We start from the raw sequence: 16,930 nt of genomic DNA, 5'->3' as shown, positions 1-16,930 counted from the left end.
TTGGTCCTAGTTCCAGGACAGCATCCTATAGAAACTTTGAGTGAAATGCTTAAACTGAATTATTTCAGTAATAATTATCCCCCTCAATTTGTTTTGAGAGCTATGGGCATTTTTTTCCATGATATATTTATGATGGAAGCTGTGCTAATGTATGCTGTACCTGTGGCTTTAGTCCACTTATGGCAGCTCTTCCTTTTGGCCACAAGGTGGTGCACTCGCGTGCAGGTGGATTTGAAAGCGATGCACATACCGTGGAAGTCCGTACAGGATGGACCACCTGGGGCTTTTAAGGCGTCCCATACTCACCTTGGCCTTTAAACGGGGAACAGCTGCTCAAAGATGTGGAGCCATCAGGCAGGCTCCCCCTGGGAAACTCATTACTGATTAACCTGGTTAACCCACCCTGGGCACCCATCTTAGGGGGGGGGGGCAGTCAGTGACACCTGTGTTACACATAGGTGGTGGGTTATCTGTTGTAATAGGTGCCAGTTAAGTTGTTTGTTTCTGTGTGCACATGGAGGGTGATTAATAAAATGAACAATAAAACCTGTTGTGACCAACATTTCATTGATTTTTTTTAAACATCACTTTTGAGCTTTCTACCCCACATGGACATACTTCTTAAGCACGGTTGCATGTCGATGTCTGCAGCAGTTGTTTGGAATCAGAGTGAGTGTAGGCTGTATGTCGATGTCTGCAGCAGTTGTTTGGAATCAGAGTGAGTGTAGGCTGTATGTCGATGTCTGCAGCAGTTGTTTGGAATCAGAGTGAGTGTAGGCTGAATGCGAAGTCGTGTTGCTGCTCCTGAGCCCAGGGCGTCTGCTGCTGCTACGCGCTAAACCAGCCTGATTGGAAGCAGACGGGACACCAGGTGACGTCATCGCAGACAGCCAACTGACAGCAACACTTTGTCCTCTCTTCTCCTCTTGGGGTTGGTAACATAAAAAATACTAATACTTTTTTGATGCCCCAATACCTATAAAAGAGGAGGGGGGGTGGGGGGTGGGATGGGGTAAGTGTTTTGGTAGCACAGCAAAGATCCTGTAGCATTGTGCTTTGTCAGTAGCATCCTGCCACTGGGATAAATGTAAGGCCAACATCCTGCGGGAACTTCGCTTTGGTTTGGCTTCAGGTAAATATGGCTTCTAATACAGCTAACCAACTATTAGCAAGTTAACCACATAAAAATACACAGATTTAATGCTATCTGCTTGCTACTTAGTTTAAATACAGATGTAAGATAGCATGACTCAGGGGTGTTCCATATAGCAGGATTTCTAAGTTAGCTGGGTTAACTTAAGATAGAAGTCATGATTGTCCAGTAGGAATGCTCAATACCTAAACTCTTATTGGACAAATGTGACTCCTAGCTTAAGTTAACCCAGCTAACTGAAAAATCTTGCTTTGTGGAACACCCTCCCGGATTTCTTCATTAGTCAGATGTAAGGATTGTCCAATAGGAACGTCCTCTCTTCCTATTGGACAGTTTTTTTACGTTCGGCATAATTTATCCAGCTAACAGATATTCTGCTTTGTGGAATACCGCCCCCCCCCCGATCTCTCAAACCACCCTTGGGAGCAGAATGCAGAGTTGCTCGTTAAGCAGAGAGTGTCCATCATTATCCCTATTAACAGTAATAATGGGGGGGGGGTAGTGTCGCCCATCTGCTAATCAGGGTGGGGGAACATTTTGGAAGCGCTGCCAAGGTGAAGAAGTCCTTCCCGATGGAGAGTTGTGATGAAAACCATTATTACTGTGTGCGGTTTACTGGGACAAAGTGATGAATGAAGCCTTTCCCTGCAGGGTGTTGTTATACTCAAACACCATTTTAACCCCACATTGTCCTGACTGTGAAGTACAACATCTTAAAACACCTTTGGGCTATTTTCTGTAGGCATCTTAACAGGTTTCCCTGTCCATATTTTATTTTGTTATATTTTACTATATTTATAAGAATACAGAATAGCACTGCTGCATAGGGTTATGTCTGTTTAAACTGGTTTAGTTTTACTGAATGGATAACGCACGTTTTCTCACTTCTGGGAAGAATGCTTGATTTGTCCACCAGAGGGCAGTAAAAATGCAAGCAAATGTCAAAACCTCTTAAGCTGTCAGCTGTTTTTCTGTCACCCCCCCCCCCCCCCCCCCCTTTCACCATTGACCTCTGGGAACCTTTTGCCTACTAAAGGCTGGGGCTTCTCCTGCCAGTAGACCCAGGCAGTTTTGTTTTCTTATTTTCCCCAAACATGCCGAAAGAAGATGAAAAACGTCATACACAAGTTCTTACAGTAACAGTTGTCCATTATTTACTCTCCTTGGCCAGACGCACTTCATTACTGTTTAAAAATAAATACGCCTCCTTCTGAGAATTAGATTTGCAACCCTCTGCCTGCTACCTAATCCTGTCAACCCATTAAACTTCCCTCTGTACCTTGGCTTGGAGCTCCTCAGTCTGTCGGCCATTACAGGCCAAAGAGGACACAAATAAGACAGCAAGGCAATTTGCTGGTGTGAGAAAAAGATCTGAAGCCAAATTCTTCATGCATTCTCCCAATTTTTGCTCTTTCTAGCTACATCATAACTTCTTAAAGTGCTCCTATTGCTTGACAAACCAGACTGTAATTGCTGTTGGGTTGTTATTCTCTCTGACTGTATGATGGAGTCCACTTGATGGTCGGCAGCAGAGAGCGGGAGGGATGGGGGACGGACGTCAACACAGGGTTTCAGCATCAGGCGGTGGTGGGTTTTGTCGCTCTGCTCTGCACAGCATAGAGGCTTGTGGGCTGCTGACTGGTGAGTGGTGCTCGATTTGCCAGGGGAGGGATGGAGAAGGCTTGGGGAGGGATGGAGAAGGCTTGGGGAGGGTCGAGGGTTACAGCTTGCCAGGCTTTTAGAAGGAAGGGCGTTTCGGGACACAGTTATTCATCTGGGACGTTCAGGAGGATGCTCACCCCCCATGCCTGAGGAACATCATGGTGTCCAGGGAATTCTCTCTTGAGCAGGAAGTCCGGCCCGTTGTCCTGCCTGGCACCGGTGAGGCTCATCACTCGCTGAGCGAATTCCATTCAGGCTCCGTCAGCATCGCCTGACACCAGTGTGAGGCCCCCCCATCTGTCTCTCGCTCGGCAGAGTGACTAAGGGGGACAGCAGGCTGTTCTCGCTAGATTACTGCACGATGACTCAGGACACTATTGAACCGCAGGCTTTAATCTCGCATAATGACCGTTTATCTTCCGCACTCAAATTGGTTTTTGGACGGTTTGGAAATGCATTGCACATTTTCAATAAATTTATTTGCGTTGCCAAATCATTTTTATTGCCTGTAAATGTATTTTTTCTTTCCTGGGGGAGTTTGCTTACAAGCGATCTTGGGCATGGGCAGATTGGCTTTGCTGAACCAGTTCTTTCAGCTGCCCGATTGGCTCACGCTAGTCTGCCCGTCATGCGATGTTTGGGAGCGTAACGTCTTACCCCAAGAATCAGATTAACATTTGAGGCAGTGGAATTTGAGCAGAACACGCAACAAACAAGAAAAAACCTTTGCTGCAAAAATTTGGACTTCACGTTTTAACCAGCCTTAATTCAATTCATAACAATTACATTGCATTTACTCTACAGAAAGTGAATTTTCCATTGCCCAGCACACAGCAGTATCAGTTTCGCTTATGATATTGATTTTTTTGTGTTTGATGTGATTAACATTAATGATTCTTTGTAGATACTGCTGAGGTGACTGCTGGGGGGGGGGGGGAAGACCTCCAGGTCCCTTGGGGCTGACTCCCAGGTGCCCAGGTTGTCTGCTGCCTCATCACGAGAGGCTTCCAGTGGGATGGTGGGGGTGCAAGCTTTCCCCTGGCCCTCCAGACCATGCTCATGTGCCTAGGCTCCCATCCCACTATTGTTGCATGAATGCCGGCGCAAACCATGGCCAAGGCATCTTGAAGCACTTGAAAGGGGGCGGGGCCAGCCCACATTCCCGCCACCGGGTCCTGCATTAGCATAATGGGCCTCCTCCTCGTTGAAATCCCCCATCGCAGGAGTTTGGAAGGTGGGCACCTTAAGGGGAGGGCAAGGATTAGGCTGTGGATCAGGAACCGGGGAAGTGGCCGTGAGATGTTCCTGTGACTGGTGACACCACGCCACACCACCCCGTTTCGCTCCTCCTTAATCCAAGCAGATCTTAACCGGAGCGCCTGTCATCAGGACTTACTGACTTGTGGTTTAGGTGATTCTCCATGGGAATGGGACTGAGAGAACTTCTGAGAAGGTTAATGCGTTTGGACAAACCTGGAGAAGCTTCTGGTAGTGCCAAGTAAATGTCTGAGGCCTTGGGGCTGGATGAGAGTCATCATTTTAGGCTGTACCGTCCCATGAGTATGTGGGGTGTGGGGGGGATGAGGATATATAAGCGGGGGCAGGTTTCTGCCTCTCGGACAGTTCCCAACTGCAGTCATACGGATTACACAATCTGAGTAACACTGTCTTCCCACACCACCCTCACATAGTGGTCTTCCGGGTATATTCAGTGCATTCAGTGCAGTGGTCTTGTGTAGTGTGTGGAATATGAGTTTGCTGTGTGGAGTATGAGTCTGGAGTATCTGTGTGATTTGTGTAGTATCACTGAAGTATCTGTGTGCTGTGTGAAGTAGGTAGTGGTATGTGGAGTATGTGTGTGCTGTGTGGAGTATGACTGGAGTATCTATGTGCTGTGTGTAGTATGAATGGAGTATCTGTGCTGTGTGGCGTAGGTCAGTGGTGTGTGGAGTATGAGTGTAGAGTGTCTGTGTGATGTATGTGAGAATTACTTCACTCGCTGACCCAGACAGAAAGAAGGTATTCATCTTCCTCACGAAAAAAAAAAAAACGCTTCATAACAACGTAATCCCATCCCTTCCTTTGCTAAAAGCAGACCTAAAATCCACCGGAGTTTCACGTGTGGCTGGCTGGCCGAGCGCCAGCTGTTCAGACAAGCGTTTTTTTTGTGTGTCCTTGGCTGGTCGACCATTCTCACATTGCTTTAAAAGGCCAGGGCGTGCCATTCTATCACAGGTTCAGACGGTTGTCGTTTCTTTGCAGTTTCCCACAATGCACAGCTGTATCAGATACAGCACGCATCGAGGAATGAGGCCAGCATTTTTTCCTAATTGAGGGTGTGAGCTGTAGAAGATATGATGGTAGCAGTGTAAGCTAATATAGGATGAGATGAGATGAGATGAGATGACATTAAGTAGGGTGAGGCTGGGGGAGACGTCTTTAAGTAGTCTGGAAGTAATGAAAGTACTGCATGGGTCTAATAGTGTGTGGTATAACCAGAACCTCAGGAATCTCTATCTTCACTGCTTCCTGCTGTGAGAAGAGATGACTGGGTGTAACTGAGATGGGTAGATAGTGCCCCCTGTGGATGGAAATGGAATATTACGTCTGACCAAGTTGGTTTGGTGGAAGGTCAGTGGTGTGTCACCATCCCTCTTCTCACTGCAAGAGCTGAGGGCAATCATTCTGGGGGGGGGGGGGGGTCTTTGCGTTTCGCTTCATTGGTCTGCCACTCTCCAGCTCACGGATACCCTGTCCCATGTTCAGACCAGCAGTGTTCTTGAGCAAGGGTGCTGGTCCCATGATCCAATCTTGATGTCTGGTCTGCTTGTATGTGTCACACTCTCTGCAAGTGTAGCCCCACCCCAACCTTCCAGCTTCATTACTGGGGTGAAGACCTTAGTGATGAAGGAGAAGCAAAGAAACCGCTTCTTTTGCCCTGGGGGGGGGGGGGGGGGGGGTTTACATAATTGTCATCGCGTGCTGTCAAAGATTCCGTAAGCTTCATTAGATTGCAGATTGGACAGCAGAAGTGATATCGTTGGCGTGGCTTCAAAAGAGATGTTTATTAGACTGGAACGACAAAAGCCGTAGGTGTTAATTAGTCCCTGATTGAATGACACCCCAGGGGCTGGGATCCTTTGCAGTATCTGGTATCTCATGCTTAACCATTACTAGCCTTGACAAAGAAATTGGACCTAGAGAGGACCTGTCCTGTCTTCTCAAGGCGTCCTGGAAAGCTGTGGGTTTGCCAGCTGATGCCAGCAACCGCAGAGCTCACTCCTATTTTACATAAGGATGACAGAGCCGCTCTGGCATGCTGAGGAAATGACAGTTGCTCCCTGGGCTGGTCTGTGGCGGGTCTCCTGGACAGCGGGTGACAATGGCCCTTGGCAAGCTGTGTCCAGTGCATGCGACTGATTAGCTGTTCTGGTTCCTTGGGACCTGGAATGCATCAAGCTTGCAGGACGGTCCAAGTACAAGGGCTGAAAGGGTCCCCTGTGACCTCGGGAAAGGGGGATGAGCGTGAGGCTGGAAGGCTGACCCCCTCCTGACCGCGCACGGGGCTTTCAGATACCTGGAGGGAGAATGAGAGGGAGAAATCCTGCCTCGTGGCTCTTCGCTTGACGTCAGTGGTATGTTCCCTCTCCACCTACAGAGAGGTGTCCTTCTTGAGAACTGAATGCTTAGGGGTAGAGGTACAGATGGATCTGAGCTGTTTGTGGCAACACTCTACTTTAGCTGTCATCTACAACGCCCTATAGATACCTTTAAAATGCATTACAGCGGTCAATATGGGAATTAATAAAGCATCACAACATCTTCTATTGACAGTCATAAGGTATTATTGCATTGATTATAATAATTTATAAGCTCCAATGAAGCTCTCATCTACAATGCCCTATAGATACCTTTATCATGCATCATAATTGTCAGTATAAGAATTAAGAATGCTCTGTATTGCATTATGAAGATATCTATGGTACATTATAGATGGGAGCGTCATGAAGCATTCATAATGCATAATAAACATGGCTATAATGTGTTATGGATTTTTATGAATATTTATAGCCATGCTCATAATGGTTTATGAATGCATTATAATGCATTATGAATGTGTTCATAGGTTCTTATAGGCATGGCATTCATAGAAAGTATTGCCCTACTTGTGACACTTTGGACGTTGGCTCAGTGGCGTGAACTGAGTGTCCTTAATCTGCGCTGACCCTTGTCTTTCTGGGACGTGTTCAGGAAAATATACACGAGAAAGAGCAGGCGTCTCTGTTCACGCAAGGCCGGCGAGTGGGATGGCCTCGGTGCGTCGGCTCGAAAGCGATCTCAGCGGGAAGAGGGTCACGCGTTATGTGATACAGAGCATTCTAAGATGATGTCGGCCGGCCGAGAGCTGACAAAACAGAGACCTCGTTTAAGACGTTCGTGCCGTTCTGAGCCATCTTTCATCTCAGATGATAGCATCCTGTAGAGGATGTCTGGAAAGAGACAAAGTGCTCCCCAGTCAGGGGCTGTCCGTGTTATATATGTGGTGTTGGGGTGGCCCTGCTTGATTCATGAGGTTGGCCGTCCTGTCGGGATGCACTCGAAGATTCTTTTCCGCCCATATTAGAGTCAGAGAATGTCTACGCTCTTTGAATTTCTCTCAAGCAGCCCAGGCAGAAGATGACGGGCCCCCAGATTAGTGTGAAGTCCCAAAGCACAGATGACTGCGATGGAAGGAAGTACCTACTCATGGTTCTTTATTGGTGGGCAGGAAGGCAAGTCTGCTAAAGGATGGTGTGTGGGAGGGCCTAAACGATCGCTGAGGGACAGATTGCGGACCCCGTGGAGCCATGACCGAGCTGGGCAGAGGTCTTCACGGTTACAAGAACTTTGACAGAGTGGGAATGGGTGCAGGGGACAACGGCATAGTCTAGATGCGTGTGCTGGGAATTCCAAGGTCGTTCTCCTCCATCTGAAATCATTCAGGGGAGAGCTTATCCACTGACTTGAAAAATCAATTGAGGTACAAGGTCTTGGGATGTGTAGAGAGTCTGCCTGGAATGTTGTGTTACCTAACATATGGGTTTTTGATGAGCCCTGATCATGTCCAGGACCGTGCTGCTCTCCACCCCCATTCCAGCTTACACGATGATGTGCCAAACCTCTTCACAACATTCCTGCTTTTTATTTTTCTTGCCTTTGTGGTGTTTCTTTTCAACCCTCTGCTCTTTGAGATTATCCCAAAAGACAAAAATGTATTTGTGCTTTTCCTGAAAGTGATAGTAAATCCCTTCAGATCACGTTTGGACACATGCGGTGAGCTTGATAAATCGCACCTTGATCCCGCGGAACTTTAAGGCAGTGCTGCTTTGCTCTTTTATTTTTTGGATGATTCAGGTGATGCCCATTGAAGTCCTCTTAAATGGTTGCCGTAAGTTTTTTAAATTTATTCTTCTACTTTGTCCAGAACGGGACAGTTGGGCCTGGAGCTCTGTGGGGCAGCTGAGCACGCAGGCTGCTGTCCGTGGGTTGGGGGGGGTCTGGGTGATGTGCCCAGCAGGTGGATGCGGGGGATGGCGTGAGGGTCCTGGCCTCCTCTGAGAGCACCTGGGCAGCCATGTCAGGGCTTGTCTTGTTGCGTAGTTTGACAAACAATTCACCGGAAGAATGGAAGTTTTTTCACCAGTGAATGAGATTCACTGCGAATAGCAGCAGTGAGAACAGTAACAACAACAATAACAGGGCAACCAGGGATATGGATCTGGCCATCACATGTGCAGGGTGAGCTACTCCAGGGCTTTGGCAGCAGTGCCTGGCACCACCCCCATCTGAGGCTTGGTTCTGTGTGGGGGGGGGGGGGTGGTGAAGCCTCAGTGATGGGAGAACATGGAAAAATAAGCCGAATAAGGAAGTGCCTCTGCCTGGCATCCAGCTTGGCAACGCTGCCCTCGCAGTCTCTTGGCTGGAGTTCAGCCCCATCACACAGGGGCATATGGACTGCCAGGCGGAAACGGGAGGGGCGAGGAGGGGCGCTGCCTGATGGGAAGAACAGCGGGGACAGGGGGAAGGATGGGGGGGGCAGGCTGACAGACACCTGCTGGAAACTGCTGAGAGAGCATCCTTACGTGGCATCCTGCCCCCCCCTCCCCCATTGCGTCTCACTTGGCACAGGATGGTCATGATGTGTTTTAATAATCCTTTGCAACGCCCCCTCTCACACCCGCCGGCGCTGCCCATCACCAAGACCCGAAACAGACACCCATTTGGGAACGTGGGACAGCCCCAGGTCTTTGTCCGGCCTCCACACGGGAAGCGGCTCGCGGATAAACCCTGCGAACGGATCTCACTGGCAGGGCCGTGGACGGATGCATCTGCTTGCCCCACAGTATGACAGGGCCGCTTTTGCACCCGTGAAGTTTGTTCTGAGATCCAGCCACCTCCTCTCGGGCAGTGGGCAGTGTGTGGGGGGGGGGGGCTGTTACTATTCAGTCTGGCAACAGAGGGCAATTAGCATTGCAAAGCTCCCTCGGCCCTCCGAGACTGTGCCCCCCCCCCTTTGGATTTGGGCACAAACGTTAATTAATAATCCCCGCATGCAGCAGAGGGGGGGCAAATAACACTGGGCATTGAAACAGAAACATCTCCGCCACAGCGACTCCGTAATCCACAGTAGCTTTGCTAATCGTCTGCGGCTCTTTCGCTCGCTGCCAGATATCACGCCGTATTTAAGACGCCAAGTATTCAGGGCCTTTCGTCAGCGATCCCGTATGAGAGCCTGAGCCACGAATCCAGCCGCTCATTCCTGCCGGCAGAGTCTGGCCGAGATCAGCGGTACAGTCGTCGGCGCGGGACGGCAGCGGCTGGGCAGCCTCTGAAACACGCGGCACGTGGTGACACTGTTTAGCCAATAGGCGGGAAAACGAGACGTGCATTTCCGATCCATAGAGAAAGACGATCTGCATGGCTAAACGCCCTAAGCCCACCTTCCTGCCACAGCTGTATGCCACTTCGTAAGTCATGGGGAGACAAACATGGTTCCATTGCCAGGTCTGTGAAGTCAGGGGTCTCACCGGGTCTCCCTGGGTGCCCCGAGGATGGTGACTGTCCCTGGACACATCACTCAAGTCATTTACTCCCCCGTAAGCCTCAAACCAGCCTAAAAACAGAGATTTGAGGAGGTGAGCAGAGTCTGTGATGTTAAGAGGTATCGGCTTTTGGATTTTTCATCATTTAATAAAAATTTTTTTGTGACAAGCTGACGCAGGTCCTGGCAGGCGTGTGAGAGAGGTCCTCCGTGTGAACGGGCAGCTCATCAGATTGCTGGTCTCTCCCTCCATCTGCTTTTCACGATTCCCCCTAGAAGTGCTGTTTTATTTAACATCATTAACCTCGCGGGTTTCTCCGGGACCGACCAAGCCTCGCATCCTCGTCGGTTTTGTATTAGAGCGCTTTCTGGCCGTGGATGTCGGGCCGGCATTGCGGACGGGGCCAGGAGGCACACTTTTAATGATTTCTGGGGCCGGATTTCCAACCGCGGTTTGGACGTGGAATAACCTGACATCTGCAGGTGGCTTTAAAGTTCAGAAGAGACCAGTACCGGTCCAAATGTTACTCACCCCTCAGTATATGATGCAGCCGACCTGTTTTGTGTGTGCAATAATCACCGAAACATAAAGGAACGCAAGTCAGCGTCCAGAAAAAGGCAAATATCTTGGAAATCATGTGTGTACTGCATGATTTCATGAGATAATGATCATCTTGTTAGTGCGAGGGGTGTGTGGAATGGAACGGGCTCTGATTGGGGGCAGAGGGCATTAAGTCACTGCATGTTACCCAGACAGCCAAGTAGAGTGCAGTACATCTGCTGCTTCAAGTCAGAGCCGAATGAGACATTTTGGGAGAGAAGGTGAGGGTTTGTATGGGGAGGGATGGGGGGGTATGGAGAGAGCAGCGGTATTCCTGGGGGATATTCCAGCCTGGATCTTTATGGCGTTTTCTCTCTATGTACATGTGACAAGACAGCGGGATCCGTCGCTAAAAACAGTGAAAGTTTTGCCGCAAGTCTGGACACGGCGCATCTAATTTTGAGGGCTCACAAAGCGTTGTTGGGTTAACCAGTCGGCGTAGTCCAAAGGGGGTGCTGGGGCCGGCGGGGGGGGGACTTCAAACTGGACAAGTGTGGTGTGTGAATCGCAAACGGAGAATTTTCCAGCCGATTAGCTCCCTTCCGTCTGGCCAGGCTCCTCCGAAAGCTGTGCCTTCACAGAGACCACAGAAAGCAAACATGACGTCTGTGAAAGGGCACTTGGCAACGCGACACTCCGTTGCTACGTTTTATTGAAACGGGACTCTTTTGTTACGCAACGAGTTAAGAGTGTTGTTATAGCCACTAGTGAGCTGGTGAATCTTGTGAGATACAGAGGTGGGCGGGGGGGGGGGGGGGTACCCGTAAACTGTATTTTATGGGCTCGCTGGTGTCCGAGGCTGCCTCACAGCGAGGATCCAGCGAGTACGATGATGGAATGTGTGAGAGACCGAGGGAAATCGCACAGCTCTGTTCCTCTCGCACGTTTAATCTCGGTATTAGCTCCTTCCTGCTATTATTTTCCTTTTAATTCCCCAGCTCGCACTCCGCTCCGAGAAGCGGGATTATTCGCTGGCAGTCAAGCCATCGAAAGCCTCCAACCATCTGTCCACCATCTTCTCCGGGGAAGCCACCCGGCCCGTAGCTTTTAACACGATCCGATGGGCGTATTGATTAAACCACACCCCCCCCCCTCACTTTTATCTCAGCCGCCCATTTAATTCAGAGACACTTTGACTCTGCCGGTCCGCAGCTCCTGATTAAAGTCCTGCAGAACATCTCTGTGGACTTGTGATGATTGAGAATTGGAAGAAGCACCCGTCTTACAAATTCGTTTGGTATTCAAGGTGACGCAGAGCCGGAACAACGACATTAACAGTTTGGATCACTGTTTTCACGAATACCGTGTGATACGAATTCTGCTTTCTGCTTTTGTCACAGACTGTTGCCAGTTTTAACTTAGAATAAAAATCTGATTCAGTTGTCATAAACTTGTGAGTGAAAATCTTTTCTTTTTAACCCTTTCATGCGTGCTGTCCACTACAGTGGACATCTAAATAACTTAATAACTTAAAATATTTCAAAGTTAGAATAACTTTAAAATACCTTTTTTAAAGATAGCAATTGATGCATGAAGGCATTATAACCATGTGTTATAACATCATGTAATAACCAGCAATCTTTCAGCTGACATTGAAGATGGTGGAAAGGCATCTTGCCTCCTGCATCATAAAATGCATGAGAGTTGCTGTGCTTGTGTGACATTGTGTGTCATCAGCTGGAGCAGGGGGGGGGGGGTTGTGCTGTTCTGGTGCATCTAACCTATGGGCAGCATGGTACTACACGTATTGTTATGCCACAGGAGAGAAGTTCTTTGTCAGATGGGTTCTCAGGCTATGCAGGACTGATTTAGGGTCTCAGGCACTGAGACAAAGGCAACATTGATACTCTCTGGAAAAGTCAGTAAAAAGCATAAATTTGTAAAATAATGAGCAATAATGAGAATTTTGCCCATCTATTTGTGAAATACGCCCAAAATGCCCCACATCAATTTTCAGACCAAATTACTGCTGCTGCTCTAATGATGTTTAGTGGATCCAGCTATCAAGAGAAGAATCTCTCATATAGTTCAAAGGTTTAGTGTGTGTTACACCCAGAATAATGAATAATTTTCAGTAGACCTCAGCAAAAATTATGATTATTTCTCCAATTATGTAGTACTCTGGGCCTTACTGGTCATCTGTAATGTTGTTCATAAACCACGAGTCCCAATCCAGTGTGGTTAAATGGAAAATGTCGACTAAGGAGAAATATTATCTCATTCATTCATGGTTTCTGATTTTCAAGACGTTTAGCTCTCCTGGGCTGCAGCATGACTGTTCAGCACTTTGACGTTCCTTCGTCTGCTATGTGCATAAAGCCCCAGGCTGGAGTTCAGTGCTCGCGGTCTGTGTGTTCGGGTTGGGTGGCGTTCTTAGGTAAGCTCCCCTCTCCGCGATCGAAGATGACTTTGGGGAGCCAAGGAATGGGAATTCGCTAAGTCACCGGTACGGAAGTATGGAAGTCGTTGATATTTGGAGCTGGGAATTATGACAAGCACAACAACCACATCTGAGCTCGGTCGGTCTTACTGGTTTTGAAATATGCTGTTTTTCTTGGAAACGCTGGCAGCAATGGCCTGTTTAAAGTTATGGAAAGGTCACTGCTTCTTTCGGCGGTGTGCGAATTGCATCTGCAAGATGTTTAGCTTTTGTTCACGTGAGGGCTTCAATGGAGGCTGTACACAAGTGACTGTAAAAACTGGGGGAAAAAAATAAATGGTGTTTGCATATTCAGGGAGCAGGCCGATGCATTGAGGAACATCAGTCGGGGCTATTTCACATATCTTCATGCTTGTCGCACTTACCCCGAACAAGCTGTCTCTTCTCCTCTGTTCTCCTTTTTTATTGCATCTGTAATTCAGGCTGAAACCAAATGGAAAAACAAAAGTATTTAAGGTATTCCTCAGCTCACATCTGGCATAAACGTGTGCGAGGCCCTGAGAATTACTATCCCAGCTGCCCGGGTTGGGCAGCCGGCCGGCCACACCGATCCCCCGGCCGTGGTGCCGTAGGACAAAAGCCCCAAACCAAGAGCATGCCGGTGACACTTAACTGTCATCAAAGGGAACTGTAGCTACCTTTTGAATGAGCCACTCTCATGTCTTTTAATATCAACAGTCATGTGACACGAGTATTTTCAATGCAGGAAATAGTGACTCGCATCTGCGGTGGAGGCCCCCCTCCCGCGGGACCTGACCTCCGACCCGCTCCTGGACGTCAGCTTGTCTGTCGGCAGTTCTGCTAACTGTCTGCTCGTCTCCGGCCCCCCAGGGGTGGTGATGGTGATGGGCTCCTCGAGCGAGACCAAGTGACCCGGCCTCACATGATCGTGGAGCTGAAAGACGTGTGACCTGAACCCTGGGAACTTGCACCTATTTGGACCTGAGCCCAACAGGGAGGATGTGACAGCATCTACATGTGCTAAAGGCCTGTCTTTGGTGGGGGGCAGTCAGGCACTGGCCGGGGGAGAGCGAGACATCCCAGGCCCCCTGAGAAAATGTCACCTTCGGCCCCGTCGTTTGGGTTAGCACTTTCAATCGCTCAGACGATTTTGTTTAGTGGGTGGGATTTTTGGGGCCCCTACAAAGTACTGTGTCCCCTGAATCTGTCATGGTATCCATGCCTCTCCGACGCCCCAGGGTACTGGAACACCAGCCCCTCTGCTCAATGTCTCCTTGCTTCGTATACACACTGCCCATGCTAGCATTGTTTACTGTTCAGATCAGCCTTTTGTCTTTTACTTTGTCAAACACTGAGATTCACCCCATAGTCGATCTTGGCTCGTGCCCGGTCGTCATGGCTACGGGACAAATGATGTATGTGTCCCTGAGGACGACGTCCGGCCCTGCCCTCAAAGAGGAAGAGGCGAGCACGAGGATCCAGTCGTTTCCATGATGAGCGTTTCCCCGCCCTCGCGCCTGCGGGGATCTGTGGAGTTCCAGCGGCCCCAGACTGCGGCCTGTATGTTGAGCTCGCCGAGCGCATTACACAACCGCCTCTGTCACTGATTTACTGTGCGGCCAGCGAGGGGGGAGCCTGCCTTTCTGCGGAAGTGTCTGGAGCTCCATGGGGAATGCAGAAACTCTTACGTTGCGCAACGGCACCTGTGCCAAGCAAGCGTGCTAGCACGCGGCGGGCGCTATGGAACCTGGCCGGGATTAGCCACTGCGAGTCCATGGGGCCTCACTGCAGTAAACAAACATCGTGGTCACCCGCAGCCAGTTTGGGCGTGGAGTTGCCATGCTTTACAGCAGCCTCGTCTCTCGGGGGAGCCACAGGAATAGCTGTGCTGTAGCAGTGGAGCAGAGTGCCTAAGATGGTGTGCAAGGATCTGGTGGATGGATGGATGGATGGATGAGAGGGAGAGAGAGAGAGAGTTTATGACTGAAACTTCAACAACACAAACTTCCTCTGAGACCCAGTCCCTCCCACCCCAAGCAGTCCAGTCCTCTCACCTCTGCCCACTCCCCGAACCCCCGCTCCCCCCATGCCATCTGCCGGAATGATCACTGGAGATCACATCACTCTAACCATAATTGGTGTGTCATTATCCACTCAGTCCTGTCCACCTATGGTGACCATCTATTCCATTTCAGGGGGGACGAGTTGAGCTACGACAAGGTTTATAAACTACCATTTCAACAAGTTCAATTAAAAGGACCCAGATTTCACTTTAGCACTGAGTTCCTGCTATGTGCTGATTGGTCAGTCTCCTATAATCATGCTTGTGTCACTAATGATAATGTGAAACAGCTGGATGAGTCTTTCAGTCAAGGAAACAAACCAGTCAAAAGACAAGATGAACTGAATTAATCTGGCAAACACAGGAGCCTTTCAGTTGTAAAGTAGTTTGTAAAACCTGAAATAGGTCACAGTGCCACCCTGACATGGATTAAGGTGGTCACCCTGTCTCCACCAACTCCTTTGCAGGACAGCCCTGGAGTCCTGTGTGAGCCTCTCCCTTCACGTCTATCAGAAATCCCGTGGTTGGAACGCAGCAGCAAGCATGCTCTTGCTGGAGCCCCCCCCCCACCGGGCTCATGTTCGTCTTGTCATCCTCTGTTGTTTTACACCTTACTCTTCCCCCCGACACTCCACATCTGGGGAATTATGTCTGCCTGCCAGTCAGCAGGAAGCAGAGCTAGTACCCTCACTGCTGGGGGGGGGGGGGCATACAGGCAACAGACACGTTAAATGCTTTGATAAATCCCAGCATATCCTCCCCCCCTAAAGGGAATCCACTGGGGTCAACCTTCATCAAAGGGTTCAAATTGTAAAAATCTTCTGGAACGTTCTGCACTAATTAGAGATGGTCCGGCAACCTTGTGATCGTGCGCATCAGCTGAAGCTATAAACACACGGTGAAAACAACATGCGTGTTCACATGTTAAACTTAAAGCAGATACATGTCAAGGCAGCCTCAGATGCATGGATTATCTCGTTTACGCTGACGCTACATCACCTAAATTACCGGCCTGTTATCCGGAATCTTCCGTTAGTTCTTTCCGGAATGTTCTCTGGGATTTTTTTTTTTTTCCTACCGTTTTACAGGAATGTTTGACTCATAACAGAGCCGATGTGACTGCATAACGAGATTGAGAACGGAGCGTGAAGATATTTAGTCTGATAATGAGTTAAGATGACTGATAAATGAGTGGAGTAATCCTGGCCACTGTATTCATAACAGACGCTCTTAATGATTTCCGCCAGTTTGCATTTATAACATCCTGTTACGCATTCAGACGTGGTGCGACAGGCCAAAATATTTTCATATGGACTCATGTGGTTATTACTTTATTTTTTGGCACTAATAAATCATTTTATTACTTCAGTGGGAAGGTTCTGTTATGTGTGCGATGGGATGATTATCGTTCTCAGCATATTTGTGCGTAATGCATTTGATTATTAAATGGTTTAAATGGTTTCATTTTTCAGCTCCTTTTTGCCGTTTTTTTGTCTTATTTTTTACCATATTATGCATTCGCACACGCCCTGGGTTACCTTAAAGACCAAATAAATTGGTCTGACAGTGGGAAAGGTCTACAAAGTATTTTTTTACAGTTCAGCCAATCAGGGCTGCTTCTTTGTGCCTCACAGCCAATCAGCATCCAGTAGAGGTAACTGCATGACCTTTGCAAGGTGACCTTCCGTCCGCAGGTATCTTTGTCTCTGGTGTTTGAGGTGCAGTCGATGTTCCTTTTCAGCGTTTGCCAGGGCCTAATCAAAAAAAGGATCCTTCACAAAGCTCCTCTGTTGTATGTTCCTCCCCGCAACAATAAAAACATTCATCTGCCCACCATGCCCACGGTTAATTACAGTAATTACATTTAAAACGGCCATCCTCGCCATCCTTTTGAAACAAATGGAGTTTGGCAACCCCCCAGGAGGGCAGGTGAGGTTGGCCGCGCCGGTTGCTGTGTAACGGGGAATGTC

Source organism: Paramormyrops kingsleyae, chromosome 14 (genome assembly GCF_048594095.1).
Source record: "Paramormyrops kingsleyae isolate MSU_618 chromosome 14, PKINGS_0.4, whole genome shotgun sequence".
Taxonomy (NCBI): Eukaryota; Metazoa; Chordata; class Actinopteri; order Osteoglossiformes; family Mormyridae; genus Paramormyrops; species Paramormyrops kingsleyae.
This window is presented reverse-complemented; position numbering follows the sequence as displayed.